Genomic DNA, 8,968 nt, shown 5'->3' with positions numbered 1-8,968 from the left:
AAAACATCATTATTGCAGGGGATCTGAACGTTACTCTAGCCGCTGAAGAGAAAAAAGGTGGTTCTCCTGTAAGGGACCCAGCTAGAGAATGGGTAGAAGATATAATGATTGGCTGGGATCTGGAGGATATCAAACCTTCAGCTGGGAAATACACTTGGTCTAACAAAAGGTTAGGTCCCAACCACATAGCTGCTCATTTGGACAGATTCCTCGTCCAAGCCTCCTTCCTTACTAGTGGTCTAATGGCCTCATCCAAAATTCTTCCTAACTGCACTTCCGATCATAAACCCATTAGTCTCGAGCTCTCCATGGATGGTTTTCTTGGCCCCATTCCCTTTAGATTTAGCCCTTTGTGGATTCAGCAAGAGGGTTTCCATGAGGTGGTTTCTGAAGTCTGGAACCGGCAAGTCTTGGGATCCCCCTTCTTTGTGTGGGAAGAAAAGTTGCGGGCTCTTAAGAGAAGGCTCAAGGAGTGGGCTAAAACTCTGAAAACTCCAGCTGCCAAGAGAAAAGAGTCATTAGAAAACCTTGCTGCCCTCCAATCATCAATGGAGGATTCTGCTGTTACCCAAAGTCTGCTCCAAAAAGAAGTTGAGTTGCAAAAAGCCCTCCATAAAGCTAGTAGGGATGAAGAGGAGTATTGGAGACAAAAATCCAGAAACTTATGGTTACAGGCCGGCGACAAAAATACTAGTTTTTTCCATAAGCAAGCCGAAGCTCGCAAGCAATTCAAAAATGTATCAGAAATCCGCTCCCAAGATGCAGTGGTTAAAGATTTTGAAGGCATCAAGAGAGCAGCCTTCACTTTTTTCAAAGAACTTTATTCAGCGCCTGCTGACCCTCCTATAGATCCCCATGCCTATCCGTATAATCTAATCCCCCTCTGTGTTCAAGACTCTGTCAACACTATGCTGACTGCACCGATCAGCATGGATGAGCTCAAGAAAGCCTTGGATTGCATGGAGCCGGATAAGGCGCCAGGGCCTGATGGGTTCACTGCTAGGTTCCTTCAGTCTTGCTGGTCAACTATCAATAAAGACCTCCTGAGAATGGTTAGGAAGTCCCAATCTTGCTCAAAGATAGGAGGCAGTACCAATTCAGCCTTCCTTGCATTGCTACCGAAAGAGAAAGGAGCTTCAGATTTTAGTAGATTCCGTCCCATTTCGCTGTGTAATACTAGCTATAAACTGATTACCAAAATAATATCCATTCGACTCAAGAATATTCTGCCAGACATCATACCAGAGAATCAAGGAGGCTTCATCAAAGGGAGAAAGATACTGGATAATATTGTGCTGGTTCAAGAGGCAGTTCATTCAAGTGGCCAAAGAAAAGAGAAAGGAATGGTGATAAAACTCGATCTGGCAAATGCCTTTGACAGGGTGAGGCATGACTTCCTGTTCACTGTTATGACGAAAATGGGCTTCTCAATAACCTTCATAAATTGGGTGAAAGCCTGCATTGCCTCTCCTTGGATTGCGCCGCTGGTAAATGGCCGATCTACTGAATTTTTTAATGCATCTAGGGGATTAAGACAAGGTTGTCCGCTGTCCCCTCTCCTCTATGCTATCCAAGCCTCAGTGCTTAGTTTCCAGCTAGACTTTTGTCAACAAGTCCAAACTCTGCCAGGCCTCAGAATGGTGCACAATGTTAAAGACATAAACCATGCCCAATTTGCCGATGATACTCTGCTCCTTGGAGGAGCGAGCATTAACTCGGCCAGATCTTTTAAGAAGGAATTGGACATTTATAAGGAGGCCTCCGGCAGCAAGATAAACTATTCAAAAAGCACAATCTATGGCTGGAACTGCTCGGTCAAAGATCTGGCTGACATTGCTAGGCTCCTTGAGATGAAAGTCTGTCAGACCTGGGAGTCCTTCAAATATCTTGGGATACCAATCTTCAAATCCACACCTAAAGTTGCCCACTGGATGCCCCTCTTAGACAAGCTTAAGCTCAGAATACAAGCCTGGGGAGCCTCCTGGCTGAACACTGCTGGGAAAATAATTCTTATAAAATCTGTTCTAATAAGCATGCCTCTTTTTCAGCACTCCATTCTTCTTGCTCCCAAAACCTTCCTCAGTAAAATGGATGGTATTCTGAGGAGATTCCTTTGGGAAGGGGGGAAAAATAATGAAAGAAGACTTCATTTAGTTAATTGGGACACCATTAAGAGGCCAACCCTGGAAGGAGGTCTGCAAATGAGAGATTTGGCTGCACAAAATCTCGCACTAGGCTCTAAAATCCTGTGGAATATTGTGGCTGGGAAAGTTAGCTGGAGCAAGAAAGTCCTGTGGAAGAAATATTTTCAAGGTCAGCGTTTGAGATGTTTGGATCATCCGCCAAAAACCACCAAAGGTTCCCCAATTTTCAAGCTTTGTCTCGCTGCTCTGGAGCATTTCAGTCCCAATCTCTACTGGATCCCAGGTAATGGGAAAAAAATCAGAATATGGGAAGACCAGATCCTAGGAGATCAGCCATTGAACCATATAGAAGGCCTTGCAAATATTAAATTTTGGCTACAGTCCAACAATATGGAAACCCTTTGGGACATATCCACCTGGACGGAGGATTCTGGTAGACGGTGGGACAGCTGGAACCTGGGAGAGGTTCCACATCGTTTGCAAACTGAAGCTTCGTTACTTTTAGACAAACTCCAAGGAAAATCTCCCATTTCAGCAACAGCCAAGGACAAAAGAGGGTGGGGCTCCCATTCTGGTTCTTTCTCGGTTTCTGAAGGTTACAAAAGTTTGATTGTTGTTCCTAATGTCCCTCCTGACCCAACGCAATGGAATTTTATTTGGGCCTTCCCTTCGCTCCCAAAAGTAGACTTCTTCTGCTGGACGTTAGCTCACAACAGTATTCTCACTAGAGATAACCTGAGAAAACGTGGAATGGAAGGGCCATCCAGATGCCCTTTGTGTATGTCAGAGGAAGAAACAGCTGATCACCTGATGTTGCTGTGCCCTTTTGCCAAAGCTGTTTGGAAGGGGGTTCTGAGATCAAGGGCTGACAAGGTTGAGCTGCCAAGAAATATGCCAAATCTGCTTCACGAGTGGGCCAAGTTATCTTCGTTCTGCCTCAATAAAAAAAACCTTCTTAAGACTGCTTGGATGTGGATCCCTAAATACACCTGCTGGAAGTTATGGTTGGAAAGGAACAACAGATTGTTCAGGGGTGAAATCTGCACTACAAACAACGTTATCTCCAAAATTAAAGCTCTCTTGGGAGAGACTTTGGATGCTAAACCGGCTTTAAGGAATGAAGCGATTCTGGACAGTGAGGAGGAGCTTTGGCTGAAAGATATTGTTCCAAATTATCAAATCAATCCTATTTCTCCGGCCTCTTTCCATGCTATGTGGGAAATTCGCCTGGAAGAACAGGAGTTTCTAAAGTGGCGTTCTGCTCTGGATGACCACTGTCTCTTCTTCGACGGGGCCTCTAAAGGCAACCCTGGGGCTGCGGGTGGGGGTGGAGTTCTTCTGAATCCTGATGGCTCTACTTTGCTCAGGTATCATTGGGGTCTGGGATTCGAATCAAATAACAGAGCTGAGGCTCTGGCTCTGTGGCAGGGGCTTTCTCTGGCTCTTAATCAGAACATTCACTCTCTGACGGTCTTCGGTGACTCCAGACTTATCATTCAAGCGCTGAACTCACTTTCGAATCCTTCGCAGATCCACTTAGTCCTCATTCTCAAGAAAATTAGATCCATTCTGGCCAAGTTTCAGAAAATATCCTTTTATCATATTCTGAGGCATCTGAATTCACAAGCTGATCTGGAAGCCAATCTTGGCTCAGCCCGTAGCCAAAGAACTCTTTCAGTCAATTCTGAAGAATCTCTCTGCATCATTCCATAATCTTCTTAAGACCTTCACTTTCAGCAAATCTGTTCACTCTGCTGCACTGGGGGATTGCACCTGTACTAGTAACATTGGGTTCTGCAACAGGCTATTCTCAGGTTTCCTCCAATCCCTGATCGACTGTTCCTGTCTCAGTTTGCCTTCATTCGCACCAGGATCCATTGGTAGGCAATCAATACAGAAATGATTGATGCACTGGAAGCTCAGTCCCTATCAGATGCACTGGAAGCTCAGTCCTCAGTAGATGCATTTGCCAGAGAGTGAATGTCTGAAGACAAGTAGACAACAAGTTCCAGGTTGATCTATTTACATGAAGGGTACATTCTAGGTATGCGCTATAGTTGCTGATGCTTATGGTATGAGCACCGAGGGCTTTGCTGTAGCATTAACTCAAAATCGCACCTCCAAACAGCGGAGCAGAATCATTTATGTTTACTCCTACTTTGGTTCAACCAGAAGGTGGTTTGTATTACATTTGTCCATGGATTTAGTGGAAGGACGAGGAGCAGGCAATGGTCCTAAACGTATGTACAGAGCAGCACAATGAACAGAGCAAATTCTATTCCGGCAAATTGGTTGTATCTCAGACATCAAAAGGCGGTCCAGACAATTCCAGCAGTTTCAAAGCACCTCCAATCATGGATTCAGTGACACAAATCCACCAAAGGGCGGTCCAGTCATTTCAGCATCAAAGCACCTTCAAGCGTGGTCCGACCTCAAAGGCGACACCTCCTGCTGTATCAAAGCGCGAAACCCTCTCTGTGTAACAAGAAAGTCTGTGTAACAAGTGAAATTCTGTGTAACAAGTACGCGGCAGCTGTTTTGCCGCCTTTCAAAACAAGTTAACCATTAAAGTCAAAAAAAAAAAAAAAAAACTAAATCTACATCGTATTCACAAATCTATATACCTTCAAAAAAAAACAAGAAAAAAACAAATAACCATCATCAAATTTCCAGACGACCAACCAAATCAATTTGAAATTCCAAACCTGCCTCCAAAAATCGTTTTAATGTTCTGAAGAGGCCTCTACGTTCAGATCAAATCTTTCGCGGGGCGGTTAACACATGCAACCCTTGAAAAACAACTCATTTTGAGATGGTTAGCAAGTTGAATGTTCTGCTTTTCCTTTTCCTCGGAACTGCTCGGATTCTCGTTCCTCTGAGTACTGCATATATCCATTTGTGCAGGCATTGTATCCTTTGCTGCAGACACACAGAAATCTTCCCACTCAGAGGAGGGCATCCATGGCGATTTAATTTTGATAACTTTAACATCCAAGTCTTTAGCTGCCATGGATATAGCACTAGAAATTCCCAAGTCCTTGTTCTTGGTTTTCATATATTGAATCCTATCCAACAAAGAGACAAATTGCTTGAAGTTATCCCCAGCACAACCCATTACCGTCCGCTGGCGTTTGGACTCTACTGGATCTGTCTCATTATTTGAGGCTTCTGGTTGACCAGATTCTTTTGATTCCATCTCGAACGATTGTTTGGGTCCCTTGTATCCAATACGAATATTTATTGAAAGTTGAATCACAAACGCACGAAACCAACACTGATATCTGGAGTCCAGAATAACGAAATCTCAGAGGGTGAAATACCTTTTCGTTGCTGCAGCAGCTGTGCTCCAAAAACTTCAGAGGCAGAGCAGCACACCCACTCTAATCATATGCAACGGTTTAGTGAAAACAATCTATATATAGAACAGATTAGGTTAAAATGGCAAAATCTGGTATAGAAATTTAGGAAAATAATTTATTTTTTTTTAAATATTTGAATTTAATTTTAGTTTTTAATGGTGGAAATAAATTTAACGCTATTAAAAATTTTAGAGATATTCAAAATTTTAAAAGACTTAAATTAACCAAAAAATTCCTACCAAATTTGAATATTGCCAAATTTTGCCATAATTTTCAGAATAAATTTAAAACTTAGAAACCAATATAGAAAACACTGGCCTGCAGTTTATCAACGCAGATGGACGTCCGAGTCAATCATTCCGCCTTTGTGCAATCGATATCCCTTTGAATACTTTAATTATTCAAACCCACTAGAGAGTCTCGTGCTTTTAGTCTACGAAAAAGCAATCATCAACACCTGGGTTTTCAAACTCTCTCTCTAGAGAGGGGCAGCTTTTATCGTGATTATCCCCTGTGAAAGATCAAACCATTATAGGGTTTTTAAAATTTTATTTATAATATTAGATAGATAATAAATATTTGATTTCGGTAAAATAATTTTAATAAAGTTATAAATTAAAAGTTAAGATTTATTTTAAAATTTGTTGTTCTTAATTTTTTAATTAAAAAATATCATATTAATAAGATTTTTATGAAATAAGTTATGGCATTTTTTGAGATGAAAGAGGCGTTTTTTGGGTATTTGGTATTGATTCATGATATTGTAACAAAGACTTTGTATAAGTTAAAAATATGGGTAAAGTAGAAGTGAATCCTCATGTTAAGAGGCTTTTTACATGTTTTTCTTAAATGTATAGATATTGAACTCATATATTAATACTTTTTATAATTATTATTCCTAATAATAAGTTTAAAATAAAGCCATAATTTAGTTAAGTTTCATGATTGGGTTTTTGTTTTTACTTTTTTAAGCAATGTGAACTGTATCACCAAATTAGTGATTTGATGTTTATAATGGATTGATGCTTAATATAGACATTTGCTAATGATTTAGTTTATATTGCCATACTAATACAAATTTTATCTTAATTGATTTTTATTTTAGGAGTAACCTAACATTATTATTTTCTTTTTCTTGAAATTTCACCATATTTTTTTTATAAAATTTATAATTTTTCATTGGTATTTAGTTTTTCTTTGACTATTTATTAATTTATCTTGGATCAATTTTTTTTGCCCTTTATCCATAGTTTAACATTGAAATTCAAATTTTGTTATTTTTATTACTATTTAAATTTATTTATTTGTAAAATGATTGGTTGAGTCCTTATTCCAGTCTCTTTACTAATTTCCATTTTTGTGTTAAGTAACTTACTAATTTTTAGCTTTTAGTTTTATTTTATTTTATTTTCTACTATATTAATATAAACAATATTAGTTAATAATAGTTATTAATTTATTATTTTGTAGTTTAATTAAGCTATATTTAAACTAAGCAGTAGATATGTAACATTTATTTAAAATATATAATTAAATTTATTGAAATGCAAAATTTATAAAATTAAATTAAATTAAAATAAAAAATTATCATCATATAATTAATTTTTTATAAATATATTAATACTTATTAGACGAAATTAATGGTGTTATTTTTCTACTATGTTAATATAAACAATATTAGTTAATAATAGTTATTAATTTATTATTTTTTAGTTTAATTAAGCTATATTTAAACTAAGCAGCAGATATGTAGCATTTATTTAAAATATATAATTAAATTTATAAAATAAAATTCAATTAAAATAAAAAATTATCATCATATAATTAAATTTTTTTAAATATATATTAATACTTATTAGACGAAATTAATGGTTTTTTTAAATATATATTAACACTTATTAGAAAAAATTAATGGATTTAAAAATATATATATAATATTTTTAATAATAATTTGAAATTTGTTACAGAGAAGTATTATTATTCAAATTTTTATTTATAATTTAATTTTATAAATTTTAAATATTTACAATTTTAAAATTTCTTGGAGTAGACAATTTCAAAGATTTTCAATATAAAATTACCTGTATCTAATATAATATTGGTCATGTAAAATGAATAGCAATAAAAGTAATCAAGTAACAAAGTTGCATAACTATGCTTAGTTTGATAAAATATCTTAATGTCATGATGTGTTATATGTACTCCAAACTATAATTAAATTGTAAAATGAGTTATATGAATATTTGTTTAACTTTTTTTTGATTAATTTTTTTAATATAATTAAATATTGTTTTGGTAGATAAAGGTTATATATATATATATATATATATAATTGACATTGAGATAACAAGTTAATAATTATTTATTTAATATTGAATGATGACATTTTTTATTATATAATGCTTATATTATAGTACACATGTTATGTCATTAGAGGATAGATTGATATAATGAGGTTGTACAAATTGTACACATGTTATTTTTACATAATTTTTAAATTATTTTTTGTAGATTGAAAAATAAAACCCATAAAAATGGTCTATTCAATACTTTCCACCAATAAGAAAATGAAATTTTTGAATTTAATTACAAATCATTTGTGTTTATGGCACATAGTAATTAATATATAATGTTTAGTTTTCAAATTATTTATGTTTATTGTACATAGTAATTAATGATATTGTACACAATAATTAATAATAGAGTACACAAAAGTCAATTCATGCATCATTACACAATAAGAGGAGAGACATTTCAACCAATAATATTTGAGATAAATAAAAGTAAATTTTATTTATAAATAATAAAGTTAATTTCACAATGTTAAACTTTGAATAAATTTAAATTTTTTTAGTCAAAACAATATAACAAGTCAATGAAAAACTGAACGGAGTATAATAAGTTTTGAAAATATAACTTTCATACAAATTTGATGCTGTGGATAATTACAAACACCATTGATGTGATGTAGACAATTAATAGACTTTGAAACCCTGCCCTACCCTATGGTTAATTACAACATCATCACTGATGTGACTTTGAAACCCTGCCCTAACCTAACCTATAGACTTTGAAACCCTTACCTAACCTAATCTATAGGGAAGAGAGGAAGAAGAAAATCACTGAAAACTGTACATTGCCAACAAAGTCATTAAAGAAACGAAGAGCTCTACCATACTGATAGTGACACAACCAACAAAGTCATTAAAGAAGAAGAGCTCTACCATACTGATACTTACACACAAGATGGAGGACATTGCCTCCACCGTCAACGTGATTAAAGCAACAAGCGAGCTGAGCTAATGATCATGACACACAAGAACAAGGACATAGGGATATTTGAAAGATCAAAGCTATTCAATTGGAGCATCTAGTTTATAACCAAAAAAAAAAAACCGCCTTAATTCTGGAGCATTTCAATTCCAGATGGAAATTTTGAAGCTGTTGTTCAGCCGTCGGAGCTCT

The 8,968-nt window shown here is 35.9% G+C and overlaps 1 pseudogene; it reads right to left on the bottom strand.

The window, feature by feature from the left end:
- Window positions 1-4,867: 4,867 nt before the first annotated feature.
- On the bottom strand, window positions 4,868-8,730 carry LOC149214949 (uncharacterized; annotated as a pseudogene).
- Window positions 8,731-8,968: the final 238 nt, after the last annotated feature.

The sequence above is a fragment of the Pinus tabuliformis genome, chromosome 1_1, assembly GCF_031772625.1.
Source record: "Pinus tabuliformis cultivar Carrire ecotype Pingquan chromosome 1_1, CPIR1, whole genome shotgun sequence".
Lineage (NCBI taxonomy): Eukaryota > Viridiplantae > Streptophyta > Pinopsida > Pinales > Pinaceae > Pinus > Pinus tabuliformis.
Note: the sequence above shows the minus strand (reverse complement) of the source record. Positions and strands in the feature narration are given on the sequence as shown.